The 19,567-nt window shown below is 38.3% G+C and overlaps 1 protein-coding gene across 3 annotated transcripts in view; it reads right to left on the bottom strand.

Moving 5' to 3' along the window:
- LOC125230105 (calcitonin gene-related peptide type 1 receptor-like) overlaps nt 1-18,097 on the bottom strand; it is a 122,793-nt gene extending 104,696 nt beyond the window's left edge. For all 3 annotated transcript variants that reach the window (XM_048135126.1, XM_048135124.1, XM_048135125.1), the window contains exon 1: nt 17,940-18,097. The gene's annotated coding sequence lies outside the window, so the exon portion shown is untranslated. The remainder of the gene's footprint in view (nt 1-17,939) is intronic.
- Nucleotides 18,098-19,567: the final 1,470 nt, after the last annotated feature.

A 19,567-nucleotide genomic window follows, 5' to 3' on the forward strand; every position in this document is an offset into this window, starting at 1 on the left:
AGATTGTCCTATTTTATTCATGATGTCTATTTAACTAAGTATTATTAGCCATTCACACGTGGACATCGCATACAAAACTTTAAAAAAACCCACGACGTAAAGTAACAATAGAAAGTGCGAACGTGCGTTCTATGAGAACGCGCGCCACCCCTGATTAGGCCGCGAATACGCGGCCACCAGCATGTACTTGTAGCGCGGCGATAGAATCGCGGAGTGAGCCGCCCCTGATGAGACTATTAAGATAATATCAGACCTTTTGGCTGCTACTGATTTACCTACTGTGTACTTGAACGCTATTGAGTTGTGTCTGAAATCTGGATATCTGATGTGGCATAGTGACTATTATCTTCAGGTTGATGGAGTGGCCATGGGTTCGCCGATAGCTCCCGTTGCTGCCAACATTTTTATGGAATGGCTAGAGGAAAAATTATTAAATAGCTCGCCAATAGCACCAAAATGTTGGTGGCGGTATGTAGATGACGTGTTTGCAATTGTCTCAAGGGATTGCCTACATGAGTTCACAGCATACATCAACACCTTGCACGCTAAGGTCGAGTTCACGGTGGAGAGGGAGTTAGATGGGAAGTTGCCCTTTCTGGATTTCGGACACGACGCACTATGTAAGATTTGATAGGGTAACCGTACTGGCGCGAGAAAAGTTCTTCGTTCAGCGGAAAATACGGGAAGCTATAGAAATTAGTCGTCATCCTAATTTCAATCGTGACAGTGGTTGGTCGGTGCCACCGAGTTGGAAAACAGTTCTAGGCACTACGTCGGTCCCCAGTGTAAACGCACCCTTAACAAGTGACGTAATAAGTGTTGTGTGCAATCCTGCTTTTGACAAAAGTAACATAGTGGGTAGCTCCGATCTCGCCACGGTGACGTCGCCCGCGCCGCCGACCCCCCCTGCGCCTGTCCTCAGCAGCCGCGCGCACCGAGCAAGCGCCCGCAGTATGCGTCGCGCTCTCGACATGTAAAGGCGGGGTGTCGCTACTCTTGAGAAAGGCTCTCGAAATTGAGCCGAAACATGTCGAACGCTATATCGACTTAATACGTGAGTAACCCGCTTAAAATATTTTTAAATATGTATGAGTCTCACGGGAGTTTTATAGTTAAAATTCTATTATAAGTATTATAACATCTTGGTCGACGTATTACAGGCGTTCATCATAAGAGACAGTACCTAATATATTTACTAATTATCTGTCGGTCTATAATAATGAAACTTTCGTGAGACATATTCAAATATGCACGGATCAAAGAGTCTAACCGCCGCGAGCGATCATGCCTGATGAATGATGATGGATCTCCATATGCCTCGAAACATGTCGCCAATCGCGATATAATAACACGAGTAGGTATATCCGTTTATTTAAAAATCAGTCGATGTCTTTGTTACTTTTCCTCTTAAACCTTAAAATAATACAGGTCAGCCTACACTGGTCGCCTATCTCCGAGTGGGCAGTAAACCTTCGTAAACACGAATCACCAATCTCGTCCGCCATTCCATCTACGATCACTCTCGACTCGGCCTCCAAACTTTATGTGTCCTAATTAATCTACAGGATACCTGCTTTTAGTACATATTCCACTTTCATTGTTCGGAGAAAGCTAATTTAGCGCTTCATAATGCCTACGTGAATTTTAGGAAGCTTAATATAACGTAAGGATGATATTATAACGATCAAAGCTAAACATATGATATGAGATTACGGCTAGGATTTTTTAGCTGAATAAATATGATGTAAACGTTGTTTTAGCAAGCTTACGCAAACTCAAACTTGTTGCTACGCAAGTCTGCCATTAGAAAACGCATTCAATTGTTTATCACGATCATAAGACTTGCCAAAGAACGATGACGTTCGGATGCAGTCTGTACTCGAGGGGTGCTTTTGAAGCTGTACCTTTAGCGGGAAGATAAAGATACATCGTCAATCTTACTGGTAATGAGATCAACCTAACCTACTGCCAGTACTGCCCTAACTGTGCACCGGAAGAGATGCGATAGTATTCAACGCGGCCCATATTTCCATAATTGCAGATTGTATACGTATTACAGGCGTTCATCATAAGAGACAGTACCTAATATATTTACTAATTATCTGTCGGTCTATAATAATGAAACTTTCGTGAGACATATTCAAATATGCACGGATCAAAGAGTCTAACCGCCGCGAGCGATCATGCCTGATGAATGATGATGGATCTCCATATGCCTCGAAACATGTCTATATACATATATAGATCGCTAACTACTAGCACACCTCAGATACTGGCGATTAAATATATTGAAAGAGGCGCATTCCTAGCACACAGTCTTAGCTCGTGTAGGTGAACGCGTACTATGTTTGTATGAGTGAAATATGACAGGTCGACTGTTCGTGTTTTTGACAGGCGGTAACTGTGAGGTAACCGAGAGGGGGGTGGGCGGCACTTTCATCGGGGAGCGGGAGTGGCCATACTGTACGATAGTACTCTTTATTATACTGTGCTACTAGTGCACTGTTATTAGACATCACGATGTCATTGACACAGAGACAATAAATACGACCCTCGTGTCCGCATAATGTACCTCTAAATAGCGACGTGTGGCATGACACAATAAATGGTAAAGCGTACCCATCCAATTTAGTTCAGGCATCCATACAGGTTAGACATACACATGTACATTTATGTAGATACTGTAGATAGGTATTGCTAATATTTGTATGAAAGTGCAGTGGTCTTTGTGAACGAAATTAATGCTATCGCCGCGGTCCGCGGAGCGTGAAATTAGGAAAGTGAGCGGAGATGACGCCAGGACTTGTTCGCGTCGCCAGCTGACCGCTCTGCATCAAACCAGTGTGGAAATTCCCACAATTTGAGTTCCACCTTCTTCATATTCGCTGTTCTCACGTATTCCAGGAGATTTCCTGCGACTTCTAAAGTTTATGTGGCTGATTTCAGCATCCAAGTTTCGTCGTACTCGTACTAGCGTAGATACTTTTCTGGGTTTTTTTCTAGTGATCGGATGAGGACAATCAAGGTAGTTTAGGAGTAATTTTGTCTCAACTCGAGTGTTTCTTTTCTGTTTGTCTGTTTGATGTATTAAGTACCAATTAAAGTATTCGTAGGTACAGATAAAGCGGTATCCCTTTCATTCTGGTTTCCTGGCGATGAACTCTCGGTAAGCTTTTGCACCTGCAGCGGGCACCTCCGCGCTATCTCGTGCGCGCACTGTCTGCGCTTTACAGCGCTCAATTGTACCAAAATAGTGATGGCCTCTGCTCTCAAACAGTTGACATTAAACGAGGGGTCCCATTGTAATGGGGAAGTTGAAGACAACTCGTTTAAAATAGGTTACAGGTACTTTGCCTTGGATGGCACTAAAATACCTGAATTTGCCAGCATTATCGGGGTTTTATAGATTTTGAAAGAATCAGAACCACTGAAATAGGTTAACTGGGGAAAGGTGGGATGGCTATACTAGCTATAGAGAATGAACGTGTAATGATGTTGGTAGTTGAAAGTTATGCGTTATACTGGTAAATCAGGATTCAATAATTATTACTTTCTAGTCAACCACTTTCATATATTTAATTAGGAAATATAATAACGTCTTCGCCTGTAGTTGTTTCTTACCCACCTGTCCAAAGTAGAACCTAAATCCAAACGACGATTTAAAGAGCTTTTAGTTTAGACGAGATTGCGTCGCTTATAGTCACATAAGTCTGTGCCCAAAATATAGGTAAAATAACAAAAGGCTAGTTTCAGTGTCTCAGGGTTTGATCTTTATAAAAGACTAGTTACTGTGTTAACTCAATGTAAGTAACTCTAGTCTACAGACGTTGGTTTTAGCGTCACGTGGGAGTACAATTTAATTATATTTACTTATTTCTACATTTAGAGACATTAAAATAAGTTGGTTTATAGGCAACAAAAAATAACGTAGGATTTTAAATAGCTACGTTTTAGTAATAAACATAATTTATTTCTTAGACTATAAAAGTTCTAGCCAGACGGCGATCCCGTGAAAAAATCTTATAAAAGTTGGATCACTGCCTTTGTAAATTCACAAGGTTTTCAAATGTGATGATTGTGTATCCAAATGTATGTGGACTTATGTACCTGCCGGCCCACGAGATGAAAACACGGACACTATTTAGAATTCAAATGAAATCAAACAGAAATATGAAATGCAGAGTCCTTCGGAAATCGTTGAAAGCGTCAAAAGCTTTTAATGTTCCATTTGTACAGCGGATCGGGAGTTTTTGAGAATTTCAGGAGCCCGCGAACACCCGCGAATCACAGATGTTTTTAAATTCGGGGCACGTCACAGCCAGCAGTTGAGGGATTCCGGGATTGAAGAGAACAACTTTTCTTTTACGAAAATACGGACGTTCCTATACATTTACACCTACAATAACAGATAGGTAACAAAGCTAAATTTTTCAGCATTTCATTCAGTCATTTTGGATGTGAAACTATACGATACCATGTACTTAAGGATTAATAACTACATATGGCTAATATTATCACATTAGTATAACACATTGTGATAAAACGGAACATTCATTTCCCTGACCCAAAACCTTAAACCCGCAAATCTGCCACTTTGACTCGTGACTGTAATCTGGATGAGTCCTAAAGCCTTCACATTAAAACAGATAAAAATACAGTAGTAAGCTTTGGAGCAGCCAGTTTTGGCGGGAATTATAAAATAATTATCTTCAAAGGCAACAAAAGCTGCTGACGTCCGTTGTTCAAATAGCTGTGCAAGCACCGGCGGACTGTCCAATCAGTCTCACAAATTGTAGCACGATTATTCTTCAAAAACTACGAGTAAATGAAAGAAAAAAATATCCTTCAACAGAATGATTCACAATATAAAAAAAATACAAGACATATTCTTCTCCCTTATGAATTTCATGATTCTGAGTTGAAATAACTTTAAAATTATTTTATGATTATTTTTATTGACATACCGAAGTATAGTTTCTGGTTAAATCGTTTTCCCGTTTTTCCAGAAATCTTGGTTATGTAGGTAAGTAATTACATAAATACGGGTTTTTGTGAGGCAAATGTTCGCTTGCAAATGGTAGGTGTGAGGAATAGGGGGAGGTTTTAAAAATAATTAAGGGGATAATGGGCCGAATGGGCGCTGGCGCGGCGGGCCAGCTTATTCGTTTAGTTATTTATTCTGGCAATTATTCGGTGAAACTCCATGTACTGTTGCAATTTGGTTTCGACTGTGATGTCATACCAATATTGTTATATAATTATCATACAGGTACATATTTTTTTTGTTTTGAAATACGAGTATGTAGGAATTATAAAATTAGCTCTACAAAAAGTCTATGTTTGTAAATATTTTTAAACACGAAATTTTAAATTTGTTTTTAGAATGAAAAATAGAATATCATGGCAGGTTATTTAATCCTTCATTTAATTAGATATCTAATGTGCTGTAATTGTACGGAGTACAACCGTGATCTTTATGAGAAATTCTAAACAGTGAAGTGAAAACAGTTTAGAGTCAGCAGGTAATCAACTCAATATTTACCTAACAGTAACAGTAGTTAGCTTAGCGGCTGATTATGAATTACTTTCAAAATTGGTATAATATGTTGAGCATTACAACAAACTTGGGTTTAAACTTTAAATTGGATAGGAAATCCCAAAACAAAGTCGGTGCAACTTAAAATAGTACTTTTTTTCGCAAGTGTCACATTTTTGTCGTAAAACCAATTTTCTATGGTCATCGTTTACTTAATTTCTACTAGGTTCTTTGTGTCGCACTGTGCGTAGCAATTTAAAAACCGTGTGGTTTAGTGGTTTTGTCTAAACACTCTGAACTGTGCGCGGCACACCTTGACCTGTGCACTTGCACCTTATTTAGCATTGCACATTCCGCGCGTCACCGCTTACCTACTTACTATTATGTATTAGCAAAGAGGATCGAGTATTATAGAGAGTTACTGTCGAAGTAAACTGTGTAATCACAGTGCATAGACTGCCATCTCTTGACACAGGCTTGAAACTTTTGAACCTGAGTTTTGACAATTTCGCCTATATTCTTAGCTTGATATGTTTTAAAATGTCAAATATATAGCGCCATCTAGCTGAGCGTACCCCAAAGGTGTAATGCCATCTAGGCCACCGTACCTTTTTCTGTATGGTACTGAGGTACGTTTTCTTGTTAGACTATATCTGTCTATACGGAGTTATATTGTATATGTCTTTGGTATTAGGTATTATAGCACGTTGCGTTGCCTGCTCGGTGCACGACACATTCACGGCACATTTAGTTACATTTAATTTCACTTTTAATAACTTCGTATTTCTAAGTGGCATTATGGATAATTAAAGCAAGAGGAGTGTCATATACTACATATATTTAGCAGTGTTCAGTACAAGTAATTGATCCGGAGTGTCTTTGCAGGGTTCTGTATTAACTTACTAGATTAACAACATAATTGAATTCCATCCGACGAGAAATAATTCGTACTGTGAAACCTATTCGTATTTTGCACCTCTATCTAATTTCGGTCTAATTTTAATTTGATGTAGTTGTTACGTTTCTTAGTGCGAGATGAACTGCAACCAACTCCAACTTTTATATCTTTATAGTTAGGCGTACACGGACAGTCGGCGTTTTAGCTGCTTAAACATTTCAATTGGTGTGCGTTTATATCGATACGTATCAGCAGTTAACATAAGTTGCAATGGATAAAACAACCAAAACAACCAATCTCCCACTGAATACTTTATCCCATCAAAAACAAAACTTGTAAAAACACCAAGTCTTCGCAACTCAGTTCTTCTGGCGTAAAAAGAGTTGAGATCCCTGTAATACCAAGTCGGTTAATTTATTCAGTCCCTACTTAAAGGACCTTCTGCCACTAGTTATTACGTAGTTTACCTATAGCTAACCTAATAACATATTACTCATAGCGATCATATCAATATGAAAAATATTTCAAGTTTTAAATAAAATGGACTGACTTGGCAATCGCATGACAATACAATGTATCTCACAAGTTATCATATTACTTACACCGATGACAAAATTGTTTCATGCGATTGCCAAGTCAGTCCATTTTATCATTTGTCAGCCTATTTGCACACATCACAATGGAATCCATATCCCATAGTTGACTTCTACGACTTCCGTGTGAGGAAATGGGGTTGTGAGATTTTTAACCCATCACCACACCGGGTATCTGTATATATTTATTATTTTACATAGACAGGTACACTGATTTAGGTATTCACTGCAAATCAACTGCAAATATAACATGGTAATCCCATATATTGATATAAGATTACAAAGTTATTTATGCAGTTGATGTATCTAAAAACCTGGAATGAAATTGCAACATTTCTTAATTTTTGTGTGATCTATACACTAAACACATATTCTATTCTAAATTTGAAGCTTCCAAGTGTACTAGAAGTGTCTTATTATCATTGATGATCGTGTGTCAGTCAGCCAGTGAGTGACAAAACTAAGAAACTTTGGCTAGTAATTATTCCTAAACTATTTGTTCAAATTTAATGGAATTTGGAATATACCGTGTTTATACAATGACTACTTAGGTGCTGAAAATTGAGACTTCTAGTTTTATCCAGAACGGAGTAACAGGGGGTTGAAAATGGTCTGAAATGCTTCGAGAAAAGGATGGTACGGCCGTGCCTCTTTTTGCTCGACTTGGCCCAGATAAAAGTTGTCAAAATAACAGCAATTTTTGAAGTTAGAACAATCAATGCCAGCTGTTTATATCACGGATGAAAACTTGGGCTGAAGTGACCAAACACTAAAATTACGCCATTCATAAAACCCGATGTAGGTACTGATAAGCTGATTAATGATATAAGGAGACTTTGACCTAAATACTTATTACCTAAGGTCGACAGTGGATTGTGGTAGGACGTGAGCCTATTTCAGGGAATTTCGTGAGACGGCTATTGTTGCCCGGTGCCACAGAATAGGTATCAACTTATTTGACAGCTCGTGTGATATGGAACTTGCGAGTATATATTATGTTAACAAATAAAATATGGCCCAAGTTTATAACAATTATAGCATTGTTATTTCGACCAAGTTTATTTACATAGTTTTCATCATCATCCTCCTTTTGTTATCCCGTCATTTTGCCACGGCTCATGGGAGCCTGGGGTCCGCTTTGACAACTAATCCCAAGAATTTGGCGTAGGCACTAATTTTTTACGAAAGCGATTGCCATCTGACCTTCCAACCCGAAGGGTAAACTAGACCCAAGATTTTGGCTTATTGGAATTAGTCCGGTTTCCTCACGATTTATGAATTTGAATATGATTTTGATTTTTGAATATGATTTATGAATGTAAACGACTATAAATATAAATTTTAGGGGTTCTTTAGATATAAAAAAATTGTTTTTATAAAATGAAACAACCATTATGAATTATTGAGGTGTCGAATTTTGTTTATTAAGTAGGTACAACTAATTTTTTTTGCAATTTATTGCGACAATTTTTTTTATACCACGTCGGTGGCAAACAGGTATACGGCCCGCCTGATGGAAAGCAGTCACCGTAACCTATGGACGCCTGCAACTCAAGGGGTATCTCATGCGCGTTGCCGGCCCATTAGAAACTTGTAAACTTCATTTTTGAAGAACCCCATACTGTAGTTCATCGGGAATACCTTGCCAATATTAAATCTGTTTAACAAGAGTTTAACCGTTCTCATAAGGGATTTTCGTGAAGTGCCCTCTGTTGCCCTGGCACCTTCTATTAAACACACTTTTACTCGTAACTTTGCGTGCTAACCTCTGTAATAACTAGAACCCTCCGCATAAAGGCTGTTTATTTTTGTCACCTGCAATAATATCCCCTTTCATCCCATGGGTGTCGTAGAAGTCAACAATGTCGTGCCACTCTATTTTCTCTTTCAGCTCCTGAATTGATAAGATAACTTGATGAGACTGGCACGGACACTTGATCAATTTCATGAATTCAGGCGAGAATTTATGTATGCATTTTGTGAAAAGTTACGGGCTGAATTTTAATTTTTAATTTTATTTAATAAAATATAAAAATGTAACATTACAGGAGACCTAAATCATTACATTTCTTATGAATATACTTGTATAGGTCATACTGAACAACGTTCACTATAGAACTAATCCCAAATCGCAAAAAAATATTCTCTCAGGAAATGTCACACAGCAAGCTAAAAAGATTTTGGTGTCCTTGGTCCCATAATAAAAGTTGCTATTCATATTCTTGCCTTTAACAAAATAAACACTGTACAGGGTGAATCCGCGTAAATGTAAAGAGTGTTTATATATTTGAACTACAATAGCTGCAAAATGATCTATGCATATATCGGAAAAGTAACACTTATTTCTGGATAGATTATCACTTGAACTTGCACCGTGAATAAATGGAACCTGCCATAAAATCGTGACTCATGTCGTGTTACCCTTGCCGCGGATTGCCCCCTACATATCTGAATATTTTTATGTCACCGAAATTTAATCTTTATTGCACAAAGAAAATACAACTGTACACAAGGCATAATATCGTCGCTACTTGTAATAGACTAAAAACATTACATGTGCCTATAACATTTGAAGAGTTCCCTCGATTTCTCCAAGATCCCATCATCAGACCCCGACTTGGTGCCAATGGGACCATCTCGGGGTTATACCCGTTCGATCAAAAAAAAAATTTTGAAAATCGGTCCATGATTCTCGGAGATATCGAGTAACATACATACAAAAAAAAAACATTCAGTCGAATTGAGAACCTCCTCCTTTTTTGAAGTCGGTTAAAAAGACTTGTATCTTCGTCTGTCAATAAAAGGAAAATTGTAGTGAGTATGTATGGAATGCATATAGACTTACTGCGTTTTAACTTTGAGGAGCAGCGTGAGATACGAGATTTTTTCAAAATATAGTGACGATATTCAATGCTATAAGGCATTCTCTAACATTCATTAAGGTTCGCGCACAGAACTAAATCAATATCTTGATAATAAATGTATGTAGTTCCGTGGGTCCGCCTAATACTGGCGCTAGTGTAGCCATGAATGTGGGGTTAGAATAGTTCCCTTTGTACTCGCGGCGTAACGATGTCCAAACACTCACCTCGCGTGAGGGCGTTCCCGAAGGAAACAGTTTACTGTCTGCCTTTAGCGGAATTGCCTCTAAAATATTAAAGTTACAAACGCTCCGAAAATAAAATATAGGGGTCTGTAATTCGTCCATTGTAGGTTATTTAATGTTAACATTTAAACATAGGTATACACGTACACTTTATTGACTTCAAATTAAGCTAATCATATTTATTATAATTGCGAGTGTGGAGGACTTTGTTGGTCAAACAGTTTTTTTTTTGAAGTTTCACCTGCCATCGGCTTTGTTATCCATAATCAGATTGTATGTACTATTAATAACATTTTCCAGGTGGTGGTCCGTTAACCACCATTCCTTTTATGCGGAGAGAGGGGGAAGTTATTCTCTCTGGTCTAGTTCCAAGATCTTCCACCTTGTGAGTCCTGTGTTGTTACTGTTTTCATTTAGTAGGTCTCTGGCAAGTTCATTCTAATGGTTTGTGAGTCTTTCCTTGTAGTTAATTGTCTATGAAAAAAATGGGCGCAGATATCATAAAATGTAACCACTAATCACACTGCTTTAAATTATGTGCTATATATTTATTGCAGTATGGATAGGCACTTGTTACACTTGGCATAATGACCGATACAAACGGGTTACAAGTGTTACAACCCAAAGAGCATTGAATCACTACGTTTTAAGAGTCGGCACTCTCGAACAACCCTCGAACCGATTTATGCAGGCGTTTTTTCGACGGTCGTGAGGTCATGTCACTGCTACCAACACAAAGAAAAAATCGCTAGGGCTCGACCAACCTGGCTGTCAGAGGCGTATTTCAAGGATTTGGCGTTGGCATCCTGAGCCAGTCAAGATTACCGCCCCGTTAAGTGACGATAAAGTATGAAATTTAAGAAAAAACGCTGCTTCGCTATTCTAAAAAGAGCCTGCCGACTTTAATACGCCCCTGTATAAAATGAATAAAACAAAAAATATACTATCACTTTTCTTTTACATGAAGTAATTTTTCAACTACTTTACAGCACTTCTCAGTTGAACTAATTTTGAGGCGTTTGCAGAAAATTCCTATGATTTACTGTGCCTGACGTTCATATTTGGCACTGCCTCCTAATTAAGAGTTTTGTTATAAGCCAGTATTTGTTGCTTCAATCTTCGTGTTTCTTGCATGTTTACCAGGGAAAGTTAATATTTACTGCAAAAAGCCTTGAAAACCTTTGCCCAACATTATCTTCATACAGGAGATGGATAAATATGCCGATTCTTCGTTACCTGTTAAAATTACCCACAATCGTCATCTGAAATAACGAGATTATCGATAAGTTGGTCGCACTCTATTGGTATTTTAGGTTATTTGTTTGTTTACGAAAAAACTTATTTACAGAATGTTTTCGCTTAAATCGTAGACTGTACATGATAAGTACTACTTTAAATTGATTAAATGAGTAGGTAATTGTTAGCAACTCGAAACGAAAATATAATAAAATACTAGTTACCGACCTGCATATATCCAGTGCAAAGCTAGGCAAAAACAAGCCACCATCACAAATTTCACACTTTCTTATTGGTTTGCCCGAAATTTCAATAATAACTTTAGTTATTTTATTATTTACTTAACTTACAAAATTCAAACAAGTTACGACAGATTTGACGTTGACGACTTGACGTTTTGAAAAAAAAACACGTAGGTCAGGCCATAGACTAAGGAAATATGAAACTCTATTATCTATGTATTTTTGCTACCAAAATATAATGGACTTTAGTACTATTAATAATAGATGTCATTTTGATTTGATAGCATTTTTTTTGTGTCGCAATGTTGGGAATCATTGCTTGATGATATTATCATACTATGGAGTGACGACGGGCTGTTACAACCCAACCGCATCTTGTATGAGAACTGCGCGCAGACGACAGTCGGCGTCTGTTAACCGTAGGAGGCGAACGAGCAGACAGCTCGCCCGATGCTAAGCGATCACTGCCGTCCATGGACCCCCGAAACACCAGAAGTACTGGAGGTGCATTGCCGGCCTTTTAGCGGCTTCGGCTCTTTTCTTGAAGGTTTGAATGTCGTATCGCTCCGAAAATTCCGCGATAGTTCATTCCATAGTTTAGCTATGCGGCTAATTTATTTGACTTTAGGCACTGATCCCACCGCGAGCTACTAAACTATGAGCTATCGGCTATGAAGACAAACAAAAGATAATCACCACTGCGTAAATAAAAGAAACACACGGGAGTGCTTATCTTTTGTTCGTTTTTATAGCCGATAGCTCATAGCTTACTAGCTCGCGGTGGGACCGGTGCCTGAAGATATTGAACTAAAATGGAAATAAAGCAAACGCGTGTATCAGTAAGGTATGCCGGTATGTCAGCCTTATCGAATGTGACTCTCCACGCCTGCGCCTGCGCCTGCGCCGCTTACATAACACGGAACTTATGTTCAATAACAACATTATAACTACTTTTACTCATTTTACCACTTATTTATTCGCACATATTATACAACCTTACATACTTGTTTTATTTATAGAAGCGATGTGTATTATATTTTCAAATATACCTCTGTCTATGTTTTTACCCATTTTTCAGTTCTGTTATTCTGGTGTCTAAATGGAAAACATGGAATCTTGAGCGTTACGAGGATTGCAAATCTAAACGGTTAATAGATTTTGATACTGAGTGAAACACAATATTTTCATCTCACCGATGCGAGCGGATTCACTGTAAACCATTACAAATCAATACCGATTACTATAAGAAGTACCTTAATTCAAAATCATCTCCAAATAGTACCTAAATTCATCCAATCAAAATGGAATGAAGTACATTTCGTAATAACAGTGTTTAAAAAAGTCAATAAGCTAACAGGGCAGTATCAAATAAACAATGTAAACACGGGAGTTGTCCAAAATGGCTGGTTACATGCAACACGACACCAATAAAACATATCTCAACCCTTCGCGCTAATGAAAGAGCTTCCAATGTCCGGTTCCGTTCGCTGTCGATAGTGATGTGCTTCAATATTTTTCATATTTTCCATTAGTTGGTCTGTTTTTATTAAGCTTAAAGCCTGACAAGTTTTTATTTGACCCTGAGAGAGTGTCGCTATAAACCGATTTCATATGGCAATAATGTGCGGACGGCATATATAATGGGGATAACGTGTACTGGTTTCGCGTTAATATTTGTAGAAAATTAAAACATGATTTTAGAGAATCAAAATTTAATAAGCTAGGTTTTAAGACTTGCTACTTCTTTCCGCACAGCCTAAAATACATGAATTTGGTAACTTTATCGAAGTCGTCGATGTTTGTTTTCTTTTTACGTGGGACCTTGTTTTGTACTGGCGGCAATGATGAAACGGCCTCCTTATTTCTTTAAAATATTTAAAGAAATAAGACGGCAGAGCTACAGAACACCATAAATAAGAACAAAAATAATATATTAAGCTAAATCGAAACCAACTAATCAATACAGGAGAACCGCACTATAAACTGTCAGTACCGGACATGTCAACAACCGATTTCGGAACATTGTTGTCGAAATGTTGTGAAATCCTTCATCCTTTTTTGTTGTACGTAATTTATCACGTTCAGTATAATTATTTTCACTATTTTAAATATCATTTTGGGCATTTTGCAATGAAACCGTTAGAAAATTTAAAATATTTCCTTCTTGTTTACATCACTGACATTCGATGACTTTCGACGACGGGTGTCAAATAGTAATCCTTGCCAGTTAAAGAAATTAGTTCAGCGGAAAATCCGCAACGCGGCGAGGGTCAAATAAAAAATTGTCAGGCTATACAATCTAACATACTTTTCGTGTGGTGTCTCTACAGGCGAACGGAAAATTGCACGTCATTATCTGCTTGAGTTTTAATGATAATAACATGAATCATTCTCACGGGCTTGTTTTTAAGAATGTTTTATAGGTAGGATTCTAAATGTGGAACGATAGTAGTGTTTAGGACATTTTTGGTGTTTATTTGCTCTGAGTATGAAGAAGAACGAGGAATAATGTTTTAGGTTACAGTCTGTGAAACAATAATGCTATACATCTTCTTTAAGCTTAAAAAAGACGGGCGTTTCTTGTCCCGCAATTTTTATTAAAGTCAATTCCAATGAACAAAATCATACCCGAGATTTTTTTCGTATGATGGCTGAAATTAATAATGAAATTCTTCGGGTATTTTTATAATCCGAAATAAACGAGGTCCCAAACCACGTAAAAAAGCGTAAAAATAAGAAAATTGCGCCTAATAATCTCCGTCGGAAGAATGGGAGGCTAATAACATGTGGTGTTATGTGTTTCGTTCATTCGCGGTAAATTGAAGAGTCTATACATTGCCTTGAGATTATGTTCATGCGATATTTTTCAACAGGATTTGGAACAAAATATCTTCGCCTTCTGATCTTACCGTGGGACTCAGACAATCTGTGTTAGAATTAGAATGTCCTGTAGTATTTTTTTATTTGGTTTACGAAAGGCCAAAATTGTTTAAACGGTAGGCGTATGTTGATACCTGAACAAGCAAAGAATTATATACAAACAAATAATTTGTTCAAGGTACAATACAACTATTTACAAAACATTTGTTCAGTGAAAAATAACTTTGGCTTAATAATGATGTATCTGAGCACAGTTTACATTTCCCGGGAATAGTAACGCCGTGTAGTGACAGGGTCGCGCGACCGTCGCCGATTGGCCGCCGATTGTTTCGGTTTCGGCTCATCGGCGCGCCCACGCGGCGTTAGCACTATTATTCCCGTGTGACGTCACTAGCGTGTATGTAGTGACAGGGCAGCACCGATTGGCCCCCGATTGTCGGTTTGGCTCGGCGGCGGCGCGGCGAGGGCGCCCGTTACTTTGTAATTATATCATATGTCATCGTCACATACATATGGTTCACGTATTTCGACAGTTCACTCATAATAATACTCTATGATAGCCATAATATATCATAATGCAGACCAATGGTATAAGTAAGTATATGTAACTAATTTAAACTAAGTTAAATGTAATTTTTGGTACCAATAAGTTCAAGATACGAGTAAATTAAAGAGTAAACTACGTATTTGAAAGAACCACAGTTTATGTAGGTACTCATTGTCCTGAAATATAACTCTTTACGTACAGCTATTCGACATTGCATTAAGTTGTAAACAAACATATGTATTTTTAACCCTAATTAGAATCATAATACATATCATGATTGGCACCTGTCGATTTTAACGAGGGATAAAACCAACGCCCGACCTAAATATGGTAGAGCATAATTATCTACAAATTGTTTATAAAGTTTAGGAATTGTTTTCTTAGCGTTATTTGTTTACCTAAAACACTAATCCAAAATACACATTGTTCTACTGAAACAGAGTAAGTAACTATAGCTTTCTTTTTTCCTTAAAAGTTTTCCCTCCTTCTATGACGCTCAAGAGACTGAGCCGTCAGAACACATAAACCATTGATTGGATGTCAAACTTGGGACTATAATTTCATTGTAACGCTTTTACGTAGGTGGATGGAATGTATGAACAATGATATGAGAGTGAAAGGTGTTAGTATGGAAATGACGACTCATAGAGAAGAATTGAGGAGGAAAAGCTGTTGCGCCGACCCCAAATATTGGGAACAGGGCAAGAGAATGATGATGATGATGAACGCTTTTACGTAGGTAAGCAACTTATACTTGTCTTATGTAAGAAAATTCGAAATGCGGTACCACAACCAATAGTAACTAACTTAATACAATACGCAGTACATACACAGTACATGTTCAGCACATAACTTGAACCATCATCATCATCATCTTCTCCCGGCTGGTTTCGGCCTCAGCGACTGAGTTTGTTGGCTATTGAGAGGGTCCGTCGTGAGATCTCAGGTGGCTGACGTACGGCTATACTCCTTCCAACGAAATTACAGTATATGCCCGCAGGTGATCGGGCCTTTATGTCGTCGCGCTTGGCGTTAAGTTCCACTTGCCTCTGATCTTCAAAGGCTTGCACTTTTGTTCTCACTGTATGCCTCCGTTACGGCCGATCTTGGGCCGAAGTCTCCCAGTATGACGAATGAATGTCAAATCTCCGTATCTTTGTAGCGCAGAAGTTGGCCACCTTGCGCTAGCATCCCTGTCATTATTAGTTTACGGGAGATATGAACTTTTCTGTAGTGAGCCAATCATGCTTGAAAAATAAACCGATACGTTTCAAAGAATACTTATAGGATAAGTCTCTCGAGCCCATCCCTGCTCGGTACCTGAGTACATTAGTTTTCTTCTTTCCCTAAACTTTGCCCTGTAGTACCCATCCTTATGGCGGTTACTTCCAAAATAACATACGATGGTATGTCTAATTAATTTTCAATGAATACCCAGGGGCATTTGTAGGTGATTATCAAGTACCTATATCAACCCACATGTCTCACTCACCATTTATTACTTAATTAAAACAGTGCGATCGTAAAAAAATTCAGGACATCACAAAAGACATATTTAAAGTCACATACAGGTCGAACGCGATTAATTAACATTATTTTACCTTTTTCCCCAACGTTTCGGCCAGGTTACTGGTGGTGGTGCAACCTGGCCGAAACGTTGGGAAAAAAGGTAAAATAATGTGAGTCTGCCGCGACCACGGCCAGTGCAACCTGGCCGAAACGTTGGGAAAAAAAGGTAAAATAATGTGAGTCTTCCGCGACCACGGCCAGTGCAACCTGGTCGAAACGTTGGGAAAAAATGTAAAATAATGTTAATTAATCGCGTTCGACCTGTATCTGACTTTAAATATGTGTACAAAGCGCGAGAACTTAAAGTGTTATATCACAAAAGACATTTATTGAACGTCAAACTCCCAACAGAACTAAGGTAATCTATTTTAAAGTTTCTACTTAAAGTGACCCAATTTTACTCATGCATTTTTTCTAGCTAAACATACCTATACACTACTACGCTACACGTTCTACTAAAACATTAAGTACAGTCAACCAATTAAGCCTGCCGTATTGACACCGTGCTTTATTTGCTATATAAGTCAGTTTGACTTTTACCGTGAAAGGGTTCTACAGTGGCCTGGGATTCAGATTGGTTCACTGTCTACCTAAATTTTAGTTTATTCCCTAAAAGTGAGCTCCCACACGAGTCGAGTGGCGAGGACCGTCAGCGCACAAAAGGCATTGATTGGGCGTCAACTCGCGAGTATCATTCGTGCCCGCGGGACGCAACTTCGCATAATTGACAAGTTTCAAGAATACGCGACGCGACGCGGAGTGAGGAAAAATGTTTTTGTCATATGACGAGAAAAACTTCACATTAATGCCCTCGATCGTTTTTTGTTTGTTATTTTGTTAAATAAATCCAGAAGGTATGTTATCGAGTCTAAATCGGTTAAAGATAATTAATCGTTTTAAACAAACTAACTGATATGTTATTTTTATAATTAGTTACCTGACCTATAATCTGAATGGGACTTAATAGACGGACTTATAACGTACATTTTTGAATTAATTCCTAATTTATAATCTGTGTAACCTTTATTGATCGAAATCTATTAAAAACGCGACAAATATACTTACACTACTCAAAACGCATTTTTTTAGTACTTTAGTGAAAATGACAAAATATTTCCTGTTTTAAAGTTTTTAAGCAACCAAAAATAATTATTTTATATTATACATCTCAAGAAGAATGTGTAGCAATCACTCGACATTACTAGTAACCTGAAAAATACAGTCACGTGCCTTATCTATTCACGGTTAATTATAAACCCGTAAAAACCTCATGAGTAACACAATACAATCAAAACAAAAAAAAAACATTTAAAAATCCAAAAAGAGACTTACAACTTTCCCGAGCACTCGTGAAAAATCCCAAATCAAAGACTCCTTAAATTCACTCACAAATTGAAATAGTTTCAAAGTTTCCGTGGAAACTCAAACGTGGAGGCAAAAGTTCGCGGGTTATTGTTCGTGCGGCGCGCGCGAGAGCCAGGCGTCGACTGCCGCCGCAGCGGCCTTTGTACGACGATCACCAACACTAGCGTTGGTGTATAAAAGTTTAAATATCATTTAATTTGCTTATGAATTCGAGTCTCTCTTTCTTTCGATCTTAGAGTCCGGGAACATCCTTTGCTTTTAATTTACACTTTGCGCGTTGCGATGGACTCCGTTTCGGCATAGTCGATTTGTGAAAAGTAGTTCAAATTTTTACGTTACACCCGTACGCGGGTTACATTTATACTTTGATTTATATAAATAAGGAGGCCAGCTCAGAGATACATTCCGTTTTCAAGATTGTATCTAGGTAAAATGCTCTTAAACCCCCTCCTTTCTTCCCGTGGGTGTCGTAAAAGTCGACTGTGGGATATGGGTTAAATTGTGACGTAGGCGAGAGGCTGGCAACCTGTCACTACAATATCACAATTTGGATTTCTTTCAACCCCTTTTTGCCAATTAAGAGTGGTACTGAAACTTGAGTAGTTCGTGTGCTCTGCCTACCCGTTTATGGGATACAGGCGTGATTATATGTATGTGTATATAAAATGCTCTTATTCATCAAAGTAACATTCAAATTGGCATATGTAGGTGGTGGTGATAACACTTTTTGAAGGACATACGTAGCCAGCTGACGCAAGGTCGCCTACGTGTTGCCCTTTAGATTGTCTGTCGAGGGTGTTACTCGCCAACCATAAAACAATTATAAATATATAAATAATATTATTATAGGACATTCTTACACAGATTGACTGAGGCCCACGGTAAGCTCAAGAAGGCTTGTGTTGTGGGTACTCGGACAACGATATATATAATATATAATACTTAGAAATACTTATATACATAGAAAACATCCATGACTCAGGAACAAGTATCTGTGTTCATCACACAAATAAATGCCCTTACCGAGATTCGAACCCGGGACCGCGGCGCAGCAGGCAGGGTCACTAACGACTGCGCCAGACCGGTCGTCGATCATTCGTCGACAATTTAATCATACTTAACAGTAGATTTTGAAGTAGTTAATTACTCTTTAGAAGTTAGGTTCTAACAACTTGTTGATTTGTTAATTGTTTCTACAAATTTTGATTATCTTGAGTTGGAAGATTAGATGGCAGTCGTTTTCGTAAAACTAGTGTCTACGCCAAATCTTAGGATTCATTGTCAAAGCGGACCCCAGGCTCTCACGAGCCGTGGCGAATGCCGGATGATGATGACACTTCAATCCGCAGACATCGATCAGCGTGAGAGACTTTTGTGGCGGTGTTGAAATATGTTCAGAACTGAAATCATTTTTAAAATGAGAGCAGACTCCGGGAGTCCTAAAGCGGATAAATAAATGAGACGTTACTTTAATTTCCTGTCCGTAATTAAGTCCGGTTTTTATAATTTGTTCTAACGCTCTGCCACGGGCGAATCCTGTAGCGTTAATTTGCGTTCCGGATACACTGGGTTCCGGGGTTTTGCCTTTTCTCTGT

This window comes from Leguminivora glycinivorella, chromosome 10 (assembly GCF_023078275.1).
Source record: "Leguminivora glycinivorella isolate SPB_JAAS2020 chromosome 10, LegGlyc_1.1, whole genome shotgun sequence".
In the NCBI taxonomy this organism is placed as follows: domain Eukaryota; kingdom Metazoa; phylum Arthropoda; class Insecta; order Lepidoptera; family Tortricidae; genus Leguminivora; species Leguminivora glycinivorella.